At 43.7% G+C, this 26,808-nt stretch overlaps 1 long non-coding RNA gene across 1 annotated transcript in view; it reads right to left on the bottom strand.

The window, feature by feature from the left end:
• LOC146865678 (uncharacterized) overlaps positions 1 to 17,377 on the bottom strand; it is a 389,403-nt gene extending 372,026 nt beyond the window's left edge. The window contains exon 1 of the long non-coding RNA XR_014976675.1: positions 17,151 to 17,377. This is a non-coding gene — a long non-coding RNA (uncharacterized LOC146865678). The remainder of the gene's footprint in view (positions 1 to 17,150) is intronic.
• Between the last annotated feature and the right edge of the window lie 9,431 nt (positions 17,378 to 26,808).

Here is a 26,808-nt window from a genome sequence, read left to right on the forward strand (position 1 = left end):
ATGATTGCAGGACTTTTTACATAGTACAATCTTTTTACTAACTTCCGCATTGCAGAGTGATGTACTGCTAACATTCTCAAATGATGAAAAACACTTTTACACACTTTTCTAGAAAGACAAGCCAGAGAATGACCTTGCAAACCAGTATTTTTTCTCACTTTACAAGGATCTAGTCCTTGCAACATCTTAATCTTTTGTTTAATACTTTTTTTACTAAACCCTCATAAGAAATTTAGTAAAATATCAATAGACTCCTGTCGTATACTACTAATACTACTCCAATCCCAAGTATACACTGGCGCTTTAGAACGTCTCCCTAGAACTTCATCAGCTATTACTTATTCTACATTTCTAGGAACCATCTTTTCTTTTTCAATTGCACAGCCGTTCTTTACTTCATAAGCACGACCACTGGTATCAACTGAGTGAACTAATGTATTGTTTTGAAAATAGCTCTCTTCATTAAAAAAAGGCTCTGAACTTCAAGTGTGCTTCCATTCACCCAAAACATTTTTACAAAAGTTAGTTCTGTTAATTTGTCTCTTCTTTTTACTTTTGTCCTTCATGGAATGCATTGGTTTATCTAATGTTCGCATTCTGTTTAAAACTAAAATGAACAATTTTCTTTTTATTTCAAAAGCCTTTTCGACTATAGTTTCAATCCGTTTTTTCTTTTTATAAAATGCAGATCTTCTTTTATATTTATTGCCATCTGTTAATAAATTTAGTAGTACTCTACTTTTATACATACGTTTACTTATATCATAAAATTGATTCATCCTTCTTTTAACATAGATTGTTTTATTAGAACGTGATTTGCCATTAATTTGTCCTTTTTTCCTTTAATTCTTATTTGTTTGTTCTAAAGATATTCTTTCTATTTTCTACATTGTCAAAACCCTTTCTAGTCTTTGAAAGTCTTTTAATAAATTCTTTTGTTCTCTTACAGCGAGACTTTTGCTTTTTTCCCACATTTTGTAGTTCATCTAATTCCTGCTGTGTCTTTTCTTTAAATAGTATTGTTTATTTTCTTGTTTTCTCTTTTCCGTTTTTTTTGTCATGGTAAGTCTTTCCTAATAATAATGAAGAATATCTGATAAAAAGAATATTTAAAATGAATTTATTATTATTAATATAATTATATCGAAATATACTAATCTATTACTAAAGAAACACCTTCTATTTAAAAGCTACACAGAAGTGCATATATGGTTTTGGGAATATATTCACAATTACACATGAGCTGTAAAATAAATGAGGTGTACAAAAAGAAATGCAGAAGTAATATCTGAATGATTTCAGTACTAAATATCTAGTGCCTGCATCATTGTAAGACTGCATAACAACTCCTTTGGTGTTTTTATAATTGCATGAGACAGGTGCAAAAATTTGCAATAGAGATGGAGAAAGAAGTAACAGTAGTGCAAAAGAAGCAACAGAGCTGCAAAAAGAGGCAATTGAGGTACAGAAAGAGTCAAGACAACTGCAAAAAGAGTTTAAAAAGTTACAGAAACAAGCAAACAAAGTTACAGAGAGAGGGAGCAGATGGGTAGAATGTAACAACAGAGTTGCAGAAAGAGAGAAGAAGGGTGCAAAAAAAGGGAAGAGGGATGGAGAAATGTAAAACAAAGATACAGGAAGAATACAAAGTAGTGCAGAAACAACGAACATAGGTTTACAAAGAGGAAAGATGGCTACATAAAAACAAGACTGCATAAAGAGGTAGGAGATTTGCAGAATGAGGCAAGAGGGCTAAACAATGAGGGAGATGGGGTGCAGAAACAGGAACAGAACTCCAAAAAGAATCAAGTGAGGTTGAGAAAGATGCACGAAGGGTGCACAAGCAGACAAAGTAACAGTTGTGCTTGGGTGATTATATAACTGCATGCATTATACCTTAGTCATTGCGTAAGTGCACAAATAGTACCTAAATGATTCCATCTGGGCAAGAGCAATGGCTGAATGATTAGAGTACTGCATATATTGTGCCTGCATCGTTGTAAGACTGCATGGCGAGTACTTGGGTGTTGTTCTAAGTGCATGACAGTTGGGTCTAGCCAAATATAAATCCGCACACTATTACATGACTCACCTATAAGTGTCACCATATTGTTAAAAGCACAGATACATATCATCATAATATCTAAAAGAAATATATATTCAATATTTCTGAAATATAGGAAATGTAGGAAATATAGGAAAACCTAGAAACTGAGACATCTACTACATCTGCCTGAGTGATTGAAAAACTCAGTTGGAAGTGCTTGGGTGATTGAGAGCAACAGTAGTCACTGGGTTTTGTAGGAGAAGATAGATAGTGGCTAGCTTATTGCCTGAGTGCATACATACACATTCACTGCATGGTTAAGTGTATAAATAGCACCTGAAAGGATCTATAAGTTATTGAGGACTGCCTAGGTAAATGGACGAATGCAACAGAAGGGCATGGGTTATTCTACAACTGCAAGAGTAGAGTGTAGGTTATTGCATGACTACATAGGTAAAGCCTGCATGATTGCATGACTGTAGGGAAAGTAAATTACTAGACTCTGGATAATGACATGCTTGCAAGGCTAATTTCTGGAGAGTTACTAAAGTACATAGCAAGTGAGTGGATGAATTTATAAGTTCATGAGTACCAGCTGGATGCCGATCGAACTATTAACTTGGTGCCTGACCGTTTACAGGAGTGCGAAGGAAATGACTGGGTGATTTTAAAACTACATGCGTAAAGATTAACTGATTCCATAAGTACAAGAAAAGTGCATTTGTGATTGAAAGAGAAGAAAGGGATTAAAGGAGTACATGGGTAACACCTCGGCAATTGCATAACTGCAGGGATAATGCCTAGGGATTTACATGATTACATAACAAGTGACTGGGAGATTTTGTAAGTGCATGGGTACCTCTTGGATAATTGCAAGACTATTGAGGTAGGGCCTGAGTTACTAAAAGACTCCAAAAGTAGTGACTGGATGATTTTATAACAGCATAACTAATGGCTCAGTGATTACAAAAGTAGAAAGATACTGCCTCAGTGATTGAAGGAGTGTAACAGTAATATATGGGTGATTATATAACTGCAAGAGTTATACCTTAGTGATTGCATAAGCGCACAGATAGTGCCTAAATTATTGCGTCTGTGTAAGAACAATGGCTGAGTGATTAGAGCACTGCATTTGTTGTGCCTGCATCATTGTAAGATTGCATGGCAAGTACTTGGGTGTTTTTATAAGTACATGACAGTTGAGCCTAGCCAAATATAAAGCCACCCACTATTACATGACTCAACTTTAAGTGTCCCCATATTGTTAAAAACACACATATATATGGGTCTACCTTCCCAAACCATCATGATATGTAAAAGAAATATATATATACAACATTTCTGAAATATAGGAAAACCTAGAAACTGGGACATGTACTACATCTGCCTGAGTGATTCCAAAACTCCGTAGGTAGTGCTTGGGTGATTGAGAGCAAGGGTAGTCACTGGAACTTTTCCAGGACAAGATAGATAGTGGCTAGCTAATTCCTTGAATGCATACATACACATTAAATGCATGATTAAGTGTATAAATAGCACCTGAAGGGATCAATGAGTTATTGAGTACTGCCTAGGTAAATAGACAAATGCAACAGAAGGGCATGGGTGATTTTATGGCTGCAAAGGTAGTGCTTGGGTGATTGGGAGAATGCATGGGTAGTGCCTGGGTGATTTCATAAGTGCTTGGGTAGCTGCGGAGTGATTTTATGAGTGCTTGGATATTCACTGGGTGATTGGAGAATTGCATGAGTACTGCATGTGTGATTGCATCAGTGCATGTGTAATGCTTGGGTTATTCCATGAGTACATGGGTAGTGCTTGGGTGATTGGGAGAGTGCATGGGTAGTGCCTGGGTGATTTCATAAGTGCTTGTGTAGTTGTGGAGTGATTTCATGAGTGCTTGGATACTAACTGGGTGATTGCAGAATTGCATGGCTACTACGTGTGTAATTGCATAAGTGCATGGGTAGTGCCTGGGTTATTGCATGAGTACATGGGTAGTGCTTGGGTGATTGGGAGAGTGCATGGGTAGTGCCTGGGTGACTTCATAAGTGCTTGGGTAGTGGCGGAGTGATTTCATGAGTGCTTGGATACTAACTGCGTGATTGGAATCAGTCAATCATTACTCATGTAGTTTTAAAATCACCCAGTTACTCCCTTTGCACACCTGTAATCGGTCAGGCAGCCTCTCAATATTTCACTAAGCATACAGATAACTGTATAAATACAATCTGAAGATTCAGATGAGTCATTACGTATTCTCTAGTTAAGTAAATAAGTGCAACATGCCTGCAAGGGTGATATGTGGTGGTTTACTTTTGAGCTACATCTTCACCATTCTATCTACAAATATGCGACATCATTAAACTATACCTTTCAACAGACTTAAAAAAGAAGGCTAATTAACAACACCTTGTATGAGCATTTTTAAAACCACACTTTTATTCTACATCTTCACCTTTATATCTAAAATTATGTGTCATCATTCAACTATACCTTTGTTCAGACTAGAAAAAAGAAGCCTAATTAACAGCACCTTATTTCTCCAATGTTTAAACCACTATTTTATGCTGCATCTTCATCTCTTTCTCTAAAATTGTGTGGCATCATTTAAGTATACCTTATTCCAGACTGGAAAATACAAACCTAATTAATGATATCTTATATGACCATCCTAGAAAGCACACTTTTGTGATGCATCTTCACCATTCTATCTAAAAATATGTGGCATCATTTAACTTTACCTTTGTACAAACTAGAAAAAAGAAACCTAATTCATAACTTTCTTGACCCCGCGGACAATGCCGCAGCCAACGTACTTGCTGACCTCACTACAGCCGATCTCCATCTTCGAAATTCTAAGGCCACCCATGAGAAAGGCCAACTCTTGGATCCAATCTTCTCCAACATCAAGAACCTAAATGCCCAGGATCCCACCCCCCTCCCTTGGACAGACCATATGCTGATCCCTATGCACTGGTCACTCAAAACGACACCAGCACTCAAACAGAAAACAAGGATACGAACTAGACGGTGGCACAAGCTAGTACCAGAGGAATGGGAAGCTAAATTACGTGAAACCATTGGCCCTCTATCCGCGGACCCGAACACCGCGGACAGAGAATTCAACGATTGGCTAGCCCATCCCCTAGACAGTCTCATCCCACTTACCAGTACTTTAAAACACGTTAAAAGAATCAACCCCGCTCCCTGGTACTCACCTGCCCTCAACGCCCTTAAGAAGGAATGCAAAAAGTCAGAACGCACTTGGAGGAAAAACAAGTCAACAGCAGAGAAAAGTGCTTATCAATCCTCCATGAAAGCGTATAAACGAGCCCTACACGACGCAAAAAGTGCCTTCTACGAGGAAAAAATAAAAAGCTGCGCTTGCTCAGCCAAGGAGACCTTCTCCATCCTCAAAGAGCTCCTCCATGTCCCTGACCCACCGCAGAAACCCATGGACCCCAAAGCAGCGGAGGAAAAATGCGTCAAGTTGGCCACCTTCTTTGACGAAAAAATCAAAAAAATCCTCACCTCCCTTCCGGCCGCTAACCCTGACTCCATAGAGAGAGCTAAGGAACCGCCGCCCCCACCCGATAAGCCTTATCTAGCGTCGTTCGGCCCAGTGACAGAAGAGGAAGTGATGGCTACACTCACATCAACCAAGAGCGGAGCCCCTAGCGACCCAGTCCCCATACGGTTAGTCAAAAACATCTCTCAGACCATAGTCCCCCAATTGACAGCCCTCATTAACATCTCGTTGGCACAGGGTGAGGTCCCTTCAAACTGGAAGGAGGCTGTCGTAAAAGGGCTTCTCAAAAAACCATCTCTAGACCCGGCAGATCTATCCAACTACAGACCCATCTCACTCCTCCCCTGGATAGGTAAGGTGGCCGAAAAACTTACGAACAAAAAACTGTCACACTTCCTGGAGTCAAACCAACTCCTCAATGACTCACAGACTGGCTTTAGAACAGGTCAGGGTACGGACACTGCTCTCCTCGCAGCAGTAGAAAAGACCAGGGAAATTATCGATACAGGAGGATCAGTGGCAGTGGTCCTCCTAGACCTGAGTGCGGCCTTTGACACGGTCAGTCACCAGGTCTTAACCCAACGTCTCGATAATATCGGGGTAAAAAACAGGGCGTTGAAATGGCTCTCGTCTTTCCTCTCCCGACGCTCCTTCCAAGTATGGGAAGGTGAAAGCCGCTCCCCCTCCATCCCCCTCCAGTGCGGTGTGCCACAGGGCTCATCCCTGAGCCCCACGTTGTTCAACGTGTACATGGCCCCACTGGAGGAACTGGTCTCACCCTTTGGAGTCACTATCGTCAGCTACGCCGACGATACACAGCTGGTGGTGACGCTTTCCCACCCCAAGCTAGAGCCCTCCAACCTCCACGACTGCCTCTCCAACGTACATCAGTGGATGAGTAACTCTGCCCTGAAATTAAACGGCTCCAAAACAGAAATCCTGCTCCTGGGGCATAACACCACGAACCTCCCCCCTAACATCTGGCCCGCCTGTATGGGTGAACCCCCCACCCCCAAGACGGAGGTCAAGAGTCTGGGAGTGTGGCTGGAGACTGATCTCTCCTTTAGGACACAGGCAAGAAAGACGGCCGGCACATGCTACGGACTACTGAGATCTTGCAGGAAGGTGATTCCTCTTCTGCCTTTCCAGTCGCGTCTCATGCTGATCCAAGGCCTAATTTTATCCAGGCTGGACTACAGCAACGCCATTTACCTGGGATCCCCAGAATCCACTCTCCAAACTCTGCAAAAAGCTCAAAATGCCGCAGCCCGACTTCTAACGAACACCCCGGCCAGAACATCTGCCAAGCCTGCATTGAGGATGCTGCATTGGCTCCCTATCAGGGAAAGGGTAACTTTCAAGGCCCTCTGTCTGGCCCACAAGGTACTTCACAACACTGGCCCCCAATCCTAAATAACTGGATCACACCCTACAGACCCACGAGAGCGCTTCGTTCCGAACACGGAAACTTCATCACGATCCCCAAGGTGAAGAAGGCCCGTATAGGTGGCCGCCGCTTTTCGGTCAACACGGGAAAAATATGGAACGCACTCCCCCTGAGCCTCATAGCAGAACCAAACCTCCTGCGGTTCAGGAAATCTCTCAAAACCCTACTCTTCCCCTGAGCCACTTTCACTCCTGATTGTCTCCCCCTGTGAGTAAAAGGTTCAGCGCTGGGATACCCTCTGGGTGACTACGCGCTCTAGAAAAACCATAAAATAAATAAATAAATAAATAACACCTTATATGAACATCTTTCAAACTGCACAGTTGTGCTGCATCTTTACCAAACTATCTAAACTTATGTGGTATCATTCAACTATACTTTTGTAGAGACAACACAAAAGAAGCCTAATTAATTACACCTTATATGATCATCTTTCAAACTACACATTTGTGCTGTGTCTTCAACCAACTATCTAAAATTATGCGGCATCATTCAACTATACCTTTGTACAGACTTAAAAAACAAGCCTAATTAATAACATCTTATATGAACATCGGTAATCATCTTAGAAAATACACATATTACTGTACAGACTCTTTTTTAAACAACATTTAACTACAATGAAACAAACTACAATATACATCTCTACATTTAATAATATATTTCAAACAACACAGTTTTTGAATAATGTAAAAAAAAAAACCTCACAAAGTTATAACTCACCTTGCAAATAAATGTGTTGAATTTAAAATCTCACAAACTCTGACTGGATTTTCTTTTGCACACAATCAATATAATGCACCAGACTCAGCAAGGTAAAACCAGTAATGGCAAAGTTTCCCTCTCTTTCTCCACACAAATACACATAACTAGCAAATCACATTGCTTCCCAGATTTTTCAAATTGTAAAACACATTTCTGTTGGTTACACATAATAACCCTTAGCAACTGACTTCTAAAGGTGCCCAAACTGTTTCTACATTTTTTTAGAAGTCGGGACCCCATTGTGCACCACCGTGATGGAGACGCAAATTCATACAAGAGTTCAAAAAGATATAACAAATAAATTCAACACTATTTTTTAATTAAACACCACTTCTAAAGATAGTACTGACTTGCGAAAAATCATTGAAAAAAATATTACTTATATATAAATTACAATTTCACATTTTAAATGCACAGTTAAGTTTGAACCCTTCCCCATTCTGCTTCATGCCAGTTTCCATAGTGACAGTTCATGGAACATTCAACTCAACTCACAGGTCACAAGTTCACCATATTTTCAAGTTCACCACACAATGTTGTAAATACAAACAGCAGGTGTGGTTGACTTTGCAAAATATGATCTTATCCTTTCTATTGTACCTTTCAAACATTTTTTACTAACCAATAAGAAAAATGCTTTGAAAAAGAAATAAAATACATCCTATTTTTGAAAATAGAATGTTCTTAAACAGCCAATTAATTCTCTAATGTTTTTTAAATTGCATCTTGTCCACCATTTTACATACCTCTCATTCTACCAACTGACAACCTCAGCTACAGACATCTCTTCATTACTTACAGACACCTTTTCAAGATGCTTAAAGTGTGGATTGTTGGGCACAGCTATGTTTTCTGGTGCAAACAGTATGCTGAACGCTGAGGCATTGACAAAGACCTAGCGTTGCAAAATGTAGACTTAAAATGGATTGGACAGAGAGGATTAATGTGGCACCAATTGATGTCTTTTTGCATCTCCAACCCCCTGACTTCATGATTGTGCACTGTGGTGGCAGTGACCTAGGCACATTGACTGGGGTAGGTCTGGAAATGCTAATGAAGGACACCTTTGCAGAATTGATGTTGCTTTCCCCCCAAACTGTCTTTGTATACTCTATCATATGTCAAAGACAAATATGGAAGTGGTCCAATCAATTCTGTTCACAGATTGAAAAAGCTAGAAAAAATGTCAATAAAGCTGTTTCCGCTTACCTCAGGGACCATAGGATGGGCTCCATCTATAACAACAATCTACGTTTCCATATGGATGGCAACCAAAGGAAGTGATGGAGTACACTTCACTGATCAAGGCAACAGAGTGTTTCTCAACAACCTGAAGCGCTGCATCTGCACTTACTTACAACAATCTCCCAATGAAAACAAGGGCTCTTTTCAGACCCACCCAATAACCCAACATATAACTTAGCTTTAGAAAAAAAAATCGTAATTATTTTTGCTTAAAGTCGTGCACCCATCGCGACTTTAGGAACCGTGCACCCATTGCATTCACTCTAGGAGCCGCACTGAGAGCCGCACACCCATCGCCTTTATACTAGGGGCTATGCTGAGAGCCGCGCACCCATTGCATTTAAACTAGGGGCAGTGCTAGGGTCGCGACTTTGTAAAAAAAATGCGTTCACTTCCATTAATTTATATACCCCCCGGGGACTCCATCCCCCGGGGCATGAACAATTCTTTACAAATTTATTTTTGTGGGGAAGGGGGCCGTATGGCCCCCTTCCCTGGGCCACTTACTGCCCGGGACCCTATCCCCCAGGGCATGCCCAATTCTTTAATTATTTTTTTTAAGAGACTGGGGCCGCGTGGCCCCCCTCCCGGGCCATTTTTGCCCCAGGGACCCCATGCCCCGGGGCATGCCCAAATGTTTATTTTCTTTAAAAAAAGGAGAGGGGTTGAGTAGCCCCTCCTGGGCCATTTTTGGCCCTGGGGACCCCATACCCTGGGGCATGGCCTCTCATTGGGCATTTGGCCAGCCCGAGTCTTCAGGAGCCGAATTGTACAGCTCTATGGACACGGTTTCAGAAACAATTACGATGACTGATTCGGACACCTGTTCCGATTCAGCTTGCCCGACACGAAACGGCTGTCAGAATCTGTCTTTGGGGGCCCATTGAGGGCTCCCCTTCACCCAGAGGCATCCGAGTTGGGCCCATGGGGGTACCAAATGGACCCCTCTTTCAAACCATGCACAATGTGGCAGGCATCATGGTGTGCCCACCACAGGGTGCAAGGTTTTCCCCAACCACTCCTTTTTTCAAAGAGAGCCTGTTTTCTCGTTCAGAACACATTCTCCCATTGAAGTCAATGCGAGTCCTACCGAGCAATGTTGGGAAGTATCTTAATTGGTCGTTCGGACTTTCAGAACCCGATTAGTTCGGAAACTATTCCAAGACCGATTAGTTCGGAAGTTTATAAACTACATCGTAATCGGCCCCACAGTGGCAACTACCACTGGGTACCATATATTATATATGTTGTAAATATAGTCAGTTTCACAAGCACCCAAATGCAGCGCGCACTCCCAGTCAGCTCTCTCCAAGTAAGGGAAGATACAGGTGCAACCAGCGTCAGTGTCAGTCGTTGGGATGTATTTGAAAAGACTACCAGTCCCAGAATTCCTTGGAACTTACCCAGCTGTGATTGTTTGATCATGAATGAAATAAAGAAGGGACAAACACTGGTAATCTTAATGGTGGCAGTCATTCAGTAGCAGAAAAGCCTTTGAGGAAGGGCGCATGCCCGAAACGCGTCAGGCTCTGCTGACGCTGGTTGCACCTGTATCTTCCCTTACTTGGAGAGAGCTGACTGGGAGTGCGCGCTCAGTGGCGTAACAAAACTTGAGGGGGCCCCCCTGCAAAATTCAGGGAGGGGGCCCCCCATGCTCCGGATGCAGTCAGGAGGTCGCTGCCCCCTTGCACAGGGCCGGAGAGGACCCCCTGGAGCTCGGAGGCTAATCTTACGCCACTGGCCCCAAGCCTGACTAGAGAATGGCTTTTCATGCACTGGTCTTGTCACGCCTGCATGGAGGCTACGTCCTGCTCTTCAGTACTCCAGACAGCAATCTGGCACCTTTAAAAACACCCCGAATACAGCAACACAATCCATTAATGGACTAAGGGAGTACAAATGGACGTTCCCAATAGATCTGGAACTCAATTGGCTCCTAATGCTGTGTTCTCTTTTCATTTCACTTCTATAGCTCTGACACTGCACCTTCCGGAATCATTAGGAAGCCACTGAGAAGGACTGGTGAACATCTAAAATGTCATTGACACTGCTTCAAGCATCTCAAAAAGTGATGTCACATTCCTCAAAGAATTATATAAAATGCTAGTTAGAAAACATTGCTTTGGAAACTTAGACAATTACTCTCTCATGCTGTACTTTCCCTTACTATACAATTTTATTTATCTACACTTTCTTCACAATTTTTTCTCAGACCTGGAACAATTTTTTCAAGTGTCAAAATTAACTGCATTGGTAATGCTGTATGATCACTTGATTTGAGATGGGCCAAATAGTTATAGAAAAGGATTATTTCCACAGTTTTTAGTGTCAAATGTTGAACTCGTCAATAAACCATGTTCCGAAAACGTAGTTATACTTTTCACATAAGACCATTTTCTCTACAGTTTTCAAAATGAATCCATCTCTGTTGTACTTGACAATTCCTAAGGTATAGAAATGCACACATACCTTGTATACCCTAATTATTTGTTATGAATATGTACTAAATCGGGAAAAACTAAAATTATAATTACATTACTAAAATGCCCCTTTAAATTCATATAATTCAAAAGCACACGTTTTAAAGTTATTCGAAACGTAATTGTATAATGTTTTATACAAACTGTAAACGAGGGTGCCATTTTAGTAACTGAGTTAGTCTTTAATTTCACAATTAGACGCTATCATTTATCAATTCGTTTAGTAACTACAGATTTTGAAGATCGGTCCCCATTAGGACCTGTTACTTTGTTCACTACAAATCCAAACCTGAACCTGGCATTGATGAACAAACGTTGCAAAAGCAGACTGTTACCTATTTTAGTGAAGTCGAAATGCTGAAATGTTGAAACTCTGTCATGTAGCTCCTCAAACAGGGCATTTAATGCATTTCATGGATCTCGCAGGATTAACACCATGCAATGCTGCACATATAAAGAAACCACCTTGGCACTAAAGAAACTTCAGAACAACTTGTTTGGCAAGCTGAGATTAGAGGCCCACTCCCTCCAGTTAAAATGTACATGGGCCAAATGGGAGAGTTACTTATTCTTATTACTGCATCCCCTACACTTCAAAGTCTTTCACCATGACTATTTACTGACACTAAAATTGCATGATAATTAACTTTCTCAAGTGCATTTTCAACACCCTACCCTTTGTCAGACACAGTCCCACCTTCTTTGCATGTGCTGCCCCACCACACTCAGTCTCAACAAACATGGTGCCTCGAAAGCAGATCAGAATTGAAGGTGGTATGACATAATGTGCCTAATAGGGCATCTTGTGTGAAACATACCTCATCAGTAACAAACATCTTATCTAACAGCCAGAATGGCCAAAGGCTTGAATGCTTGCTTTACAACTGCAGATGCTACAGTCCGCATTTAAAAAGCACTTCATTAATCCCTGCTCCTAAAGCAAAACTTTCCACATTTTCAAAATCACACATCCAGACACAATGAATCATACATTTGTGAATTAATGCATAGAAAATGTTACAGGAGGCAAAGAAGACCAAAAGGTGTAAGATTCATAATCCTGGTAGGCACTTTTTGGGTGCTTGGTCTGGAGAAGGACAAACTCAGGACTCAGAACATAACAGTGTTTACGGTCGACTTAAATAAGAATGTATTTCTACCCAAACAAACCTTTCTTAGCAACATCAAAATAGAAAGACTGGGAAAAAATATCACTTTCTAACATGTACCATGCAGCTCTTAGATAGCAGTTTATAGCTCACTGTTCTAGATCACGAATGTAACTTATGAAGTACACAGTAACAACAGAATCTCTGTGAAAAAAGCAGTAACCCACTGAGCTGTGCCCATAAAATATTATTCTTTGATATGAATGGCACAGGTCCTTTGCAGCAGGCGTATTATAGTCCTGCCAAGTACAACGCATCAGGGGTTGGACTAAGGCATTTTAGTACTGATTTCCGCATCACCGCACTAAAATGTGTTAGTCATGCATACTGTAGCTCCTGGAAGAATCACAACACGTCGCTTCATATTATGATAAAAGCAGCCACTGCCAGCACCTGCTGCGCTACTGGCTGTCCAGCGTCGCAATTAGGAGCTTATAACCGACTACGCTTTGGCTGTTAGGGAGCAGTGTTGTGACCTATAGTGTTAACACTTCTCTAAAAACACACATATAATTCTGCCCTGCAGCTTAAATACATTTGCACCAGGCCCGGCCCTCCACCTGGTCGTCTGGTATCACTGCAGAACATAAACACAGCCAGAATCCGGCACTTCTGTACCATTAACAGAAAGCCTGCACCGATAATCCCAGCCAGTGGCTGAATTTTGGTTTGTTTTGCTGTTACCATGCTCACCATGCAAACAGCATTGTGAGACTCTCACAGCGCGCTCTCTATGATTGTGCTGCTGGCAGGCAGCTGGCACTGGAACAGTGTGGGGGGATTTTCCTGCTGTGCACATCCCCGATTCTGCCCTATGGACAGTTTGCCTAAAGATAGCAAGCAACTTATCCATCACCAGCGCCTGGCCTTTGATCACGAAGGGGTCCCTGTAGACCGTCCAGTGAGTGGTGGCAGGCGCAGTTTAAAGGGGGGACTGCTAACAAGCACTTAGGAGTACCTAGTGTAACAGCAAGTGACAGTGACTAAGAAGGTCAAAGAGCAGCCTTGTCTAGCAGGCCTTGGGCCTGTAGGTAACCTCAGCAATGTCTGCAGACCGGTTCACCACACTGGGTTTCACCACGCACTCTGCAGGCTTTGCCCGGCAGCACCTTCAGGATACTACAGGTGAGTCCAGTGCACCTCATCACTAGACTAACTTGAGTGCTGCAGTTGGAGCAGTACCAGGCTGGATGAGAGGGAAGAAGGTTGGAGGACAAAATAAATGTTTATTCAGTCACTAGTTTGTCTTCATCTTCAGGTAACAGCATTCAAAATAAAGTTTAAAGATAAATCCAAATTAAAGTAGTCAGTAGGAAATGCATTTGTTTGCATTATGAAATCTTATACATTAATTCCGTCACTGCTGATGAGTGTAACCAGACAGTAAGGAACAGATTTTTAGCTGGCAGGGAGGTAAGCAGTGGTGGTTAACGACTTCTGTATTTATAGTGCTACGATGTCCAAGCCTATGACTTAAAGCACAGTGAAAATGCAACTCATTATTTTAACACAGTATAAAATGTATTTGAAGTGTTACATTTTGCTGTGGAACGTCACTCATAAGTCACTGCAAACATGGAATGTCACATCAGCAATGCGAATACGTGGCAGCTACAATATTAACCCTCTGGGCTCCCTTACACAAAGGAAAACTGCCACTAGACGAAACTCTCATCTCTCCTGCAGGTAAATTAATCAGCAGAGTTAACTTGACACTTTGTTTGTTGCCCAAAACTGCTCAATATACAAGGAACTAGTGCTTTGAACACAGCTACACTGCTACATAACTGCAAAATAATGTTCCATTACCAAAGAGAAGAATATTTACATGTGCAGGCCCATTTAAAACACTTCCCCTGTCACTGTCAAGCTTTGACCCCGTGTCCAAGGGCAAGGCCAGAGCCTGCAACACACGCTCTCTCTACACATGATGCAGAAAGCACTTCTATTGGGTGCTGTGTCCTCCTTTCCCTAACCTCACCCCCAGAGTGACACGCATTTTATCTTTTCAGAAGTCCCACCTCCAAAAAACTGTATATAAACTAGTGGAAAAACGTACTTGCTGTTGCTTGAATCTCCCAACGATCTGCATGCACCACAAGGAGAGTCGAAAGTAAAAGTATTACTCTCACACGACCTGCCCTCAGCCAGGCGCCCGAGGTCCAACTGGGAGTCGGTTCGAGTCAACAACTTGTGTTGGCCTGTTGAAGTAGTTACTCACTGGATGCATTCATGCACATCACCATGTGCGTTGGTGCGTGCAATGCGCTAAATAACAGGACAGCTTTACAAGTCTGCCATGGGCTGGCTCTTCATTATACATGTTTGCAGGGCCGTCATTGGTAGCGCTTTCGCGCTACCAGATTGACGGCCCTGGGACCCAAACATGAATGTACACTTTTAAAATATTCTTAGGTGGTGCGTGCAGTGCAGTGCAGTAGCACTTACTATACTGGCCAATCAAGGCTTAGTTATGCTGCACAGTGCGCTCCTCAGGGCTGGCTGCCAATGATGATTTAGTGTCGTGTTGATTCCGATACTGCTGAGGCGCCGCCCCAGCTTGTAAAAATGTGCACAACGGGCCAATAAACGCCCGAAAAGGAGCTGCTCGTGATTTGGTTTTTTCCCCCGCACAAATGGGCAAAACGCCCCCAGTGCCAAAGTGGTGCACAAGTTCTCACCCAGCACTAAAGTAATGCAGGAGGCCAGAGTCGAACTGGCCTGTTGGGCAATCGGGCAGTGTCCGAAGGGCTGGTCCGAAATGTCAGTGTATTTTCGCAGACTTTTATGCTGTTTGTGAGCTTGTTTTATGGTCTGGTGGGCCTGATTTTATTATTAATTACTCTATTACCACAAACATTGCCTGAAGCTATCACCAATGCATGTAGTCTCCCATACTTTGCAAAACACCTATACAGCTTGTCTTTACCAGTTCAAAACTGCCCCAATTTGTGAGTGTGGAACACTTTTTAGCTATCTGACTCGATTAAAGGGACCACTTTTAATTTTGAGCCAGGCCTATTTTCTGTCCCAATATGACCCTGCAGGAGACCCCATGCAGAGAGACATTATGTAGGAGTAGCCAGTAGCAGAGCTATCAAGGGTACTTCATGTGCAATATCGCTGGTGCCACAAGCTGTGTGGTCACACTGAACTCCCCTTATTGATGTTTTTTGCATTTCACCAAATAGAACAGGCATACATCCCCAAAATAATACATTGGTCTGCACACAGCAGTAATGCTATTCAGGAATCCTCAAACTAGCCTAAGCGCCTGCTTTTTTCTCTCACTCTGAGCTCACTGCATGCAGGGGTCTCATAATGTATTAAATGTATGCAGAAATTCTCGTATTGTTCTGAAATTATCCAGCAGTCTTCACACTTTTGAAAACAATAGGCAGCAATTTTCTCACTACAGTAAACATATTGAGGTATCCTCATAATTCTCCGCCATTGGAGTACATACTCACACTGGACCACCAATGAAAATTAAACTCACATTATGCCACCAATAATACTCAATCCTCAAACACGGATCACCCAATCACGCAGTTGTCATCAATGAGGTTAAATCCTATCACTGTACTACAAATGAGATTGAACCCATACCAATGCTAATTTATATCAATGATTATTTACTATCATTCCAGGATTCTTTCTTTTTTTGGAGTCCAGTGTACTTGACTGCAGGCACCTGCCTCAATTACGCAAGGCAGGGGCGGTGCTCCCATGAGAGTGGAGGAGCGTCGCCCCTCCGGTGTAGAGCAGGAACATGACAAATAAAATGGTGATAAAAGTGGCGTTCAATTAATCAACTTTATGGATTGCAGGCGCATGAAACAGGACAAGGCTCTAAACTGTGCCAGGAAACTGGGCGCGCGCGCTCACACACATATTTGGGTTCCAGGGCACCAATATTTATACCGAATAGCCAAATCAACTTTATTGATTTAGTCTGAATATACAATGGAAGCATGCCTTCAAGCGGTTCATTGTTCCAACTTTCTAAACCTAGCCGAGAGCGTTTCAAGGCGATATAATCCAAAAGGCTGACATACAGAAACATAAGCACAGCGAGTGTGTATTTTATGTAAAAAGGGGAGTTGGCGCACAAAAGTACCAGTTCAAATTTGAAGGAACTGTATTCACGTCGTCACATGTGACACACACTGTTACACATACTGACAGTGTTTGCCGCTGTGAAAGGCAACGGATCTTTCGGAGTTCAAATAGTGTACAGCTCCTTCCAGAATGATTTGTAATACCCTTGTCTTTAAGTTTTTAACAGCCATGTTAGTAGTACACCTGAAACTGCTCGGTATTACATTACTGGGTTGAATGCTTTCAGATAATGTCTACGGATTCACAAACGTCACAAATACTGTGTTCAATTTCAATTGCAAACTTAAATGGCCGCGCCCTCCCACTTTCACCACTGCACCACACTGAACTTTGGCGAACTCACATGAGGAAGGCCTCCCTGGAGAATTCTTTTCTGGATTGCCACTCACTCCAGGATTTACACAGATAATTTTGCAGCATCAACCCTTGCGCAGGTCAAATATTCCAGTCAGGTCTTATGTTCCTGTTACAGCTCCCTCAGGTAAAGTACAAATTTGCGCATTCTCGCAAAGCGTGTCAACAGTCCACGGTGTTTCCTTTCAATGATGAGGCCCAGCTGCAACTCCTGAAATCGCCTCTCAGTTACAGCTCTAAACAGAATACACGAGGCACATAAGCATGCGCCGTGTAACTGTTTAGAGCACATGACCGCTCTGACGTCAGGCCATTTTCCAAATGCTGCAACCCCTCCCTTTCCAAAACGTCACGCTGTGACGACTTAGCCTGACGTTCAGCAACTCTTTTTATATAATTTAAAATTGGATGGTAATTGTTGCTTTTATAATTACCATCCACATCGCGTATGAATTAATTGGAAGGGCATAACCCCTCCGCCCACCCCCTGGAAACCGCCGCCGATTTGGACCTCTCTGGCCGACCCGAGCACTGTGCTGAGGGGGCCCCCTGGAGCTTGGGGGCCCCCCCGCACCGTGGGGGCTGCGGGGGCTTGTGTTACGCCCCTGTGCGCGCTGCATTTGGGTGCTTGTGAAACTGACTATATTACGGCCGACCCAGCCGGGGGGCGCACTGCCGCGTTACTTAGCGGTTCCACTGCTGGTGTGATTATCGGCGGAATAGATCAGTCCGGCTCAAGATTTGAACGGGGAGGAAGTGTGCAGGTACACCCGCGATGAATAGACATTTTATTGAATTGACTGCCTTCAGCCCACTTGGGATGTATTTGAAAAGACTACCAGTCCCAGAATTCCTTGGAACTTACCCAGCTGTGATTGTTTGATCTTGAATGAAATAAAGAAGGGACAAACACTGGTAATCTTAATGGTGGCAGTCATTCAGTAGCAGAAAAGCCTTTGAGGAAGGGCGCATGCCCGAAACGTGTCAGGCTCTGCTGACGCTGGTTGCACCTGTATCTTCCCTTACTTGGAGAGAGCTAACTGGGAGTGCGCGCTGCATTTGGGTGCTTGTGAAACTGACTATATGTTGTAAATATATATAAATTCACAGAAAAAAACATAGGTTTCAGGCACGTTATAGCTAGGAATTAGCATTTAAAAAACTTAGAAATTCACTGAAAAACCATAGGTTTCAGGGGCGTTATAGTTAGCTGAACTTTTCACTCGTACAAAACCATTGAAATTCCCCCGTTATAGTTAGTTCAGCTAGCTATAACTCGCGCGCCCGCAATGCACTGCTGATGGCGTCACATATTATATCACTCATGACATGGTCAGTGACATCACTCATGACATCACTGATGACCTCTCAAATGACATCACTGATTACATCACTGATGACATCAACCAGTGAATGTAAGTTTTTCTGAAAATTACATATGTTTTATATATGTATATCTCAAGGTCGATGGAAGAATAAATGGGTATATAAGTGTCTAAATGGATGATTATTTTTGAAAAATTGATTGTATAAATGACTGATTAAGTGTATCTGTTGTTGTAGTAACTTTATTCGATATAAAAAGATATCATAAAAGTGTAGTACAGTGCATAAAAACAATTTAAAACCCACTATAACAATGGCTTCATTCTTTGTACAGATAAAATAATAAAAAAAAGATATATTATATATATATATGTATATATTTACAACATTTTCCCACTCCTCCATTGCATGGTGTAGATAAGCAATAGTGTTCGTGCAGGGTCAGGAAGGTGGATGATTACACTTGTGGTTGATACGCCTTAAGGAGCTTGCGTCTTATCTTCCAGGCCCAGCCCAGGTATTTGGCAGTCCCACAGATGACACTGGGGACTGATGTTTCATAGGTCAGGATACGCAGCGCCATCCTGGACGACCTAGTGCCCAGATTATTGCAAACCGGTTTGAGCCATCTTGATCTTGGCTGCCTGTACGCCTGATAAGCAAACATAAAATGGCCAATGGATTCTGTGGGCGAAGCACAGCCTGGGCAGCCTTTGGGTGTCTCAGTTACCTTACTCCAACCAGACTGAAACTCATGAAGTGGGAGGGTACCATATCTCATTTTTAGGTATAGTAACCTATCTCCAGGAGATTCAATCAGGTCCATAAGGGGTTCCATACTGGGAGCGGGTTTCACGTCTAAAAAATTCCCAGTTAGGACACCCCTCTGATTTCTTAGAGTATTGGTCGTGACCCATTCCCAATAGATCTTTTTTATCGTTGATTTGGGTGGGGGAAACTGACTCTCCCAAGCCTCTTCCAGGCCTATCATCTGCAACTGTTTTTTCAGATTCCATACCCAAGGAATCTTGTGCTCTGCTCCAAGTTTTAACAGCTCGTCCAGGGCAGAAGCATAATGATGAAGTTCAGGGGACCTTCTAAGCCTTGTCCAATATAATATAGGGCGCAACCTAGTAACATTGCTGATGTTATGTCTACCCAGATCACTGCGAAGCGGAACTAGCGGGGTAGACAGAGGGAGCGAGACTAGGTCCCTAAAGAAATTATTCTCGGATTTAAGCAGCTCTGTTAGATTTTCGAATCCCCACAATTCCGCCCCGTAGAGAGCCACTGACATGGCCTTCCCCTCATAGACCTTGACTGCCGCAACTATTGGCCTGCTATATGAGAGCCTCTGATGTTTCGCTATTGCCCCTGAAGCTCTTTTATGGACAAGGAGCATTTTGGACAAGTGGGGAGCCCATTTAAGCTTATTATTGACCCTCACTCCTAGGTAATCCAAAGCATCCACTTGCTCTAGTGTAGTGTTGTTTAACTTGATGTTATTCCTAAAGCTTTTTGAGGGTGACAGCGTCATCAGCTTGGTTTTTGTTTTGTTGTATTTATTTTCAAGCCCCTGATGTCACAAAACTGGGAGAAACGGGACAACAATCTTTGTAAGCTCATAGGGCTTTTTGAAATCAACAGAGTGTAATCAGCAAAGAGCAGGGTAGGTGTTTTTTCCCCGCACAGGGTTGGGGCATCGGCCATGTCGTCTCTCAAATGGTCTGCCACCCCATTTATGAAAAGAGAGAACAGGGTCAGGGCTAACACACAACCCTGGCGGACCCGTTTCTCAACAGCTATCCTCTCTGTGAGCTGTCCCTGATGTCCCCACCTAACTTTTGCGAAATTGCCTTCATGAAGGCATTTGAGGAGGTCCAGGATTAGAGGAGGGATGCCCAGATCACAGAGCACCTGCCACAGTTTTGATCGTGGGACCAGGTCAAAGGCCGTTTTTAAATCAATGAACGCCAAATAAAGGCTGCCTTTTTCAATAATAACAGATTTCCAGTGTATTGTACAGAATCTGAAGACCTTGTCAATAGTTCTTACTCCCTCCCTAAATCCTGCTTGAAAATGACTCAAAATACCCTCCTCATCTACCCAAGCCTTGATCCTGGTCAGGAGGACTCTGCCAACAACTTTTTGTATCACGTCGATCAAACTAATTGGTCTGTAGTTGGCAGGGTCCTCCCTATCCCATTTCTTATAGATGGCCACCCCCTCCGCCCCTTTCCATGAATCCGGGACTGGGTATCCTGAAGCTAGTTTATTTAGAGTCCGGAGGATGAACTCTGCCCAAAGATCTTTTTCATGGAGCAGAAGGTCGCCAGAGAGACCGTCAGGTCCAGCAGCCTTCCCCGGAGCGATCATATTGATCGCAGAGAGAACCTCTATTAGCCCAAACTGGGCCCCTGTCTCCAAGGATACAGGACACTCTGCCGCAGGGGTCTGCTCTTCTAAAACCACGCTTTCCCTGTGTGATTAAGTGTATCTTAGTGTATACATGGTTTAGTGAGTGATGTTTACATATGTAAATATCTGTATCAGTCTCTCACTTTGTGTAGAAGTGGCTGCATGGGTTGGTGAGTATCTACATGAGTGTCTATATATGTTATTAGTTGGTTTTTTGAGTATCAGTATGAGTGTCTGAGTGTCTGTATGATTCGGTGGGGGGTATTACGTAATGCATACATGCATGAATGAGTGACTCACTGTTTGTATGTGTCGAAGACAGCATGTGTGCAGGACTGTATGGGTGGATGAGTGTGTGCGTGGGTGTGTTAGCGAGTGAATGACTGTCTCAATAGTGTCTTTATGAGTAACTACATATGTTTTAAACTAGTATATGTGACTATTGGTGTATATAAGTGAGTATATGTGAGAGTGAGAGATTGAAAGAGTTCCTGTATAAATAAGTATGTGTTTCTATAAGTGATTGTTTAAAAGACTAAGTATGTGTAAGTTTCTGTAGAAGTAAGTGTGGTGGTGTGTGTATAACTGTATATGCAAGTAAATGGATGTTTGATTCTTTATTAGCATGAGTGACTATGTGTGTGAGTAACTCTATGGATGAGTGGCGTTGTGTAACAGGATGTATAGGTGTATGAGTACATATGATGAGTGAGTACATGTATGAGTGACTGTATAGGACTGTTGGTGAATGAGTGGATGTGTATGTGGATCTTAGAATTACTGAATAGGTTGTTGTAACTGGTATTGGTATGTCCATTGTTTTAGTTTCTATTTTTTGAATGTGTGTATCAAAGGTTATATTAGGGGGAGAGGAGGTCTGCCACTCTATCACAAGGATGATGTCATCAGTGATGTCATTTGAGATGTCATCAGTGATGTCATGAGTGATGTCACTGACCATGTCATGAGTGATGTAATATGTGACGTCATCAGCAGTGCATTGCGGGCGCGCAAGTTATAGTTAGCTGAACTAACTATAACGGGGGAATTTCAATGGTTTTGTACGAGTGAAAAGTCCTGCTAACTATAACACTCCTGAAACCTATGGTTTTTTCAGTGAATGTCTAAGTTTTTTAAATGCTAATTCCTAACTCTAATGTGCCTGAAACCTATGGTTTTTTCAGTGGATTTCAAAGGTTTTTTAAATGCTAATTTCTTACTATGCCTACAGAGATAGGACATGTGAAGAAAGAAGTAAAAACGCACAGAAAGAAAAAAAAGAAATGCAGAAAGAAGCAACAGAAGTCCTCAAAGATGAAGAAAAGTGCAGGAAGAAGGATAATGTGCAGAAAGAACAAACAGAAGAGCAGAAAGAAGCCTTGTTGCAAAATCATCCTGTACCCTCAACTTTTTCAGACGGATACTGGTGGTAACTGAGTCTGACTAACCAATCCTAGAGCCAGTGCTATGTTAAAAGACACTCAGAATACAGTGAAAACACCTACATACACTAGGGAACACTATGCGTTGGGGTCCCCCTGTGAGTAGCATGACCTCCTCTGTAAGCCCCTAGTATATAATAGGGCAGGGGATTAAAACTACCTCTTAAAACGCGCCACAGGGCGTGTTTGCACACGTCACCTCAGGCCCCGTCCCCTCCCTTCCCCACTGTGTAAACATGCCCTGTGGCCATTTTAAGTTGGGAGATTAAGTCCCCTTGAATCCTGAGGGTCCCTAGGGTCCAACTAGACCACTAGGTACCTCCAGCAAGCGCCACTGAGCTGCGTTGCAGAGAGATGTAAAAAGTGGCACGGCCTGGACCACCTCTCTGCAACGCAGCTCAGTGGCGCTTACTGGAAGCACCTGGTGGGCTAGTTAGCCTCCAGGGGCCCTCAGGATTGAAGGGGAATTATTTCCCCAACTTAAAACGCGCCACAGGGCGTGTTTGCACACGTTAACTCAGGCCCCGTCCCCTCCCTTCGCCACTGTGTAAATACGCCCTGTGGCCGTTTTTAGTTGGGAGATTAAGTTCATTTGAATTCTGAGGGTCCCTAGGGTCCAACTAGCCCACTAGGTACCTCCAGTAAGCGCCACAGAGCTGCGCTGCAGAGAGGTGTAGAAAGTGTCACGGCCTTGACCACTTCTCTGCAACGCAGCTCAGTGGCGCTTACTGGAAACACCTGGTGGGCTAGTTAGCCCCCAGGGACCCTCAGGATTTAAGGGGAATTATTTCCCCAACTTAAAACGCGCCATAGGGCGTGTTTGCACACGTCACCTCAGGCCCCGTCCCCTCCCTTCCCCACTGTGTATACATGCCCTGTGGCCGTTTTTTAAGTTGGGAGATTAAGTCCCCTTGAATCCTGAGGGTCCCTAGGGGCAAAATAGCCCACTAGGTACGCCCAGTAAGCGCCATTGCAGAGAGGTGTAAAAAGGGGCACGGCCTGCACCACCTCTCTGCAACGCAGAGCAGTGGCGCTTACTGGAAGCACCTGGTGGGCTAGTTGGCCCCCAGGGTCCCTCAGGATTGAAAGGGAATTATTTCCCTAACTTAAAATGCGCCACAGGGCGTGTTTGCACACGTCACCTCAGGCCCCGTCCCCTCCCTTCACCACTGTGTAAATGTGCCCTGTAGCTCTAAGTTGAGAGATTATGTCCCCTTGAATCCTAAGGGTCCCTAGGGTCAAACTAGCCCACTAGGTACCTCCAGTAAGCGCCACAGAGCTGCGTTGCATAGAGGTGTAAAAAGGGGTGTGGCCTCAGAACACCTGTCTGCAACGTAGCTCCCTGGCGCATACTGGAGATACCTGTTGGGCTAGTTGGCCCTCAGGGACCCTCAGTATTGAAGGGGAATTAATTCCCCAACTTACAACTGGCCAGGGGGCGCGTTTGCAGAGTGCTGCAAGGAGGGGGCATGGCCTCCGGCGTGAAGCCGGTCTTTCATTTATTTATTTTTTTTAAGAAGGAGGGCTGTTTGGCCCCCCTTCTTTTTCTGATTTATTGGCTCTGGGGACCCCATCCCCCAGGGCCTGCACCCTAATTTTTTTTGTTGAAAAAAATTATTTTGTCCCTCCCAAGGCCTTAATCGGCCCCGGGGACCCCAACCCCCATGTCATGGCCTTTTTTTAAAAAAAAAATCTTTAGGAGGGGGGCTGTGTTGCCCCCCTCCTCAGGCCACTTATGGCACTGAGGACCCCATCCCCCGGGGCCGGCATTTGTTTTTTATTATTTTTTTAAAATATATATTTATAGAAACCCCTAGGACATGCTGGATCAATTTGCGTGATATTCATTAAAAGGCGACTATGCATACAATGAATCCATGTGGAATGTATTTCACCGCCAGTGAAGCTATGACGTGTCTGACGCCCTACCTTGCCTATTCCCGGCACCCCTGCCGGTAGGTACTCTCCAAGTAGACACCCTTGTCGTTTATTTATAAAAACATGGGTAGCTATTGACGGGCACATTTAATACACACGTACACCAAGCCATTCAAAGGGGATTCGACAAAAATTTGACCAAACTATGCAAGAAACCCCCCTCACGGTTAATAAAACACACATCCTCCGCCGGATGTGTAATACTTTTTATTTTAATCTCTGGAAAGGAGACAAACCTCACTTGAGAGTCACAGCGTGCTTCTGGCTGAGCCCAATGCTGTGTTACACCCACCAGTGCCCGCCGAGTGCCACACACCTCTGTGTTGTATTCCACCAGCTAGTGCGTATGCTATGACACTCTCTAGCCCATGTGCACTGTAACACCACCCCGTAAATATGTCATGCTACACTTGCCTTCGCATAGGTTATATTGCCCCATCTAACGTGCCTCCCTCGATGCCTATGTTATAACGCACAGCGCTATGCCATACATATTACAATCTGGGATTTATATCTTTGTCACAGTGCATATGCAACGTTACACTCCCCAGCACATATTATATATTACAACTTTAGAGACTAGTTAGGTTACACAACACTGCCCTGTGCATATTACACTCCAAGGCGCTTATCGCATAGCACGTGCTAGTGCCTGTGCTATCTCGCGCTCTCCAAGGAATCTGTCATTGCGCACAATGTATTGCATATTATATTTCACGCCCGGTTCATCTTATTTCACACTTTTTGGTGCATAGTTTATACCATATACTATATCTAGTTTTCATTTTCAATCGTGCTCTCAGGACCATGTTCTATATAACACTGCGTCCACCTACCCATTTCATAGGCATTACATTTTGCGATGGAGGTTGGAGGGTCAGGGGTTGTTTCTGCCAAGTGAGCCCGGAGTCACAGTCACAAACGTCCTCTTCTTCCTGAATAAAAGTGAGATTATGCTGCATACTTGTTCATATTTTAAGTAGTTCGCACAGACACACATTTTAAAAACAATAAAATTCCTAATACCCACCTTCTCTGAACAGTTAGCTTGCTGCCCCATCCACCTCCTCCCTATCCTCTGTTGTCTGAATCCATGGACTAGCCTCCTTCCTCCTGCCATGCATGGTCTGATGTGCTGCCACTGCCCTGCATTTAGCATGATGTACCAGTCCACTCCTCCTGTCCTCCATTGCCCAGTTCTATGGCCCATCATTGACCTCCTGCTTAGCCTCTGTGCTTAGCTTGCTGCACCTACTCTCCTTCCCCCTGCCCTCCGATGTCTTTGTGCATGCCCCTGCTCCATCCTTTTTGCCCACCATGTTCCATGGACCTGCCACTCCTATCTACTCTGAGTGTTCTGTTGAGCTGCCACTCCCCTCCCACCTGCCTAGCATTGTCAGATGACTGTAACCTGTCCCTGCCACCTCCACCCAGCCTGTCCACCTGCCATGCCCCTATCCCCTTCCTCCTGTCCTCCATGGTCCATTTTACTGCCACACCCTTCTGCCCTCCCTGGTCTGTTGTACTGCAACTGCTCCTCCTGCCTGCCCCGCGCGGTCTGTTGTGAGGCCCCTTCCCCTGAACTCTCTTGTCTGTGCCCAGGTCCTGACCCTCCCTTCTATCCTCCATGGTCCTTTGTGCATGCCCCTGCACCCTCCTTCTTGCCCATCATAGCCATTGTGCTGCCACTAACCCTCACGCTTGCCATGCATGGTCTTCTGTGCAGCCATGGCCCCTCCCACCTTTCCTGTGTGGTCAGCTAGCTGCCCCTGACCCCCTCCCACCTTCCCTCCATGGTCTGTGTGTATGCCATCATAGTCTCACTGTTGCTCTCCATGGTATGTCTTGTTTCTAGTGCCCATCCTGCCTGACCTCCATGGTCATCTTGCTGCTCCTGCCCTGCCCCCTTGCCCCCAGCCCTCTGTTTCCATGTGCAGAGCCCTATTCCCTCCCTCCTGGCTTGTCTGTTCCATTGTTATGCCCCTGATCCGTCCCTCCTGCCCTTTATGGTCTGTTATGCTGCAGCTTTCTCTCCTGTCTGTCCATTATGGTCAGCTAGCTACCATTGCCTCTTTCCCCTCTGTTTTCTGTTGTCCATGTGCATCGTCCTGTCCTCTCCCTATTACTTTCTATTGATTGTTGTGCTGCACTCCCGGCCCGCATGCCCTGTGTGGTGTATTGTGCTGCTGCAAACCCTGATGCCTGCCCTGTAGGGTCAGTTTGGTGCACCTCTCCATGTCCCTCCTGTCCTCTGTTATCCAAGTCCATGTCCCTACCCCAATTCCTCCTGCCTACCATGGTCCAATGTACCATACTTGCGAACATTTTGAACTTGGTAAGAGGGAGATTTTGAAGCCCATTTGAGCTTGATTGATTGATTCATTTACTTACTTTATTCGGTATCCATCAATACCATAAGAGTGTCAAACAAATATTTAGAACACAGACAGTAAACATTCTACCATTATTTTAAATAATTTAAAAACAGTATATAACCTGTAAAAATACAAAACATCATGAAAT

Source organism: Triturus cristatus, chromosome 2_1 (genome assembly GCF_964204655.1).
Source record: "Triturus cristatus chromosome 2_1, aTriCri1.1, whole genome shotgun sequence".
Lineage (NCBI taxonomy): Eukaryota > Metazoa > Chordata > Amphibia > Caudata > Salamandridae > Triturus > Triturus cristatus.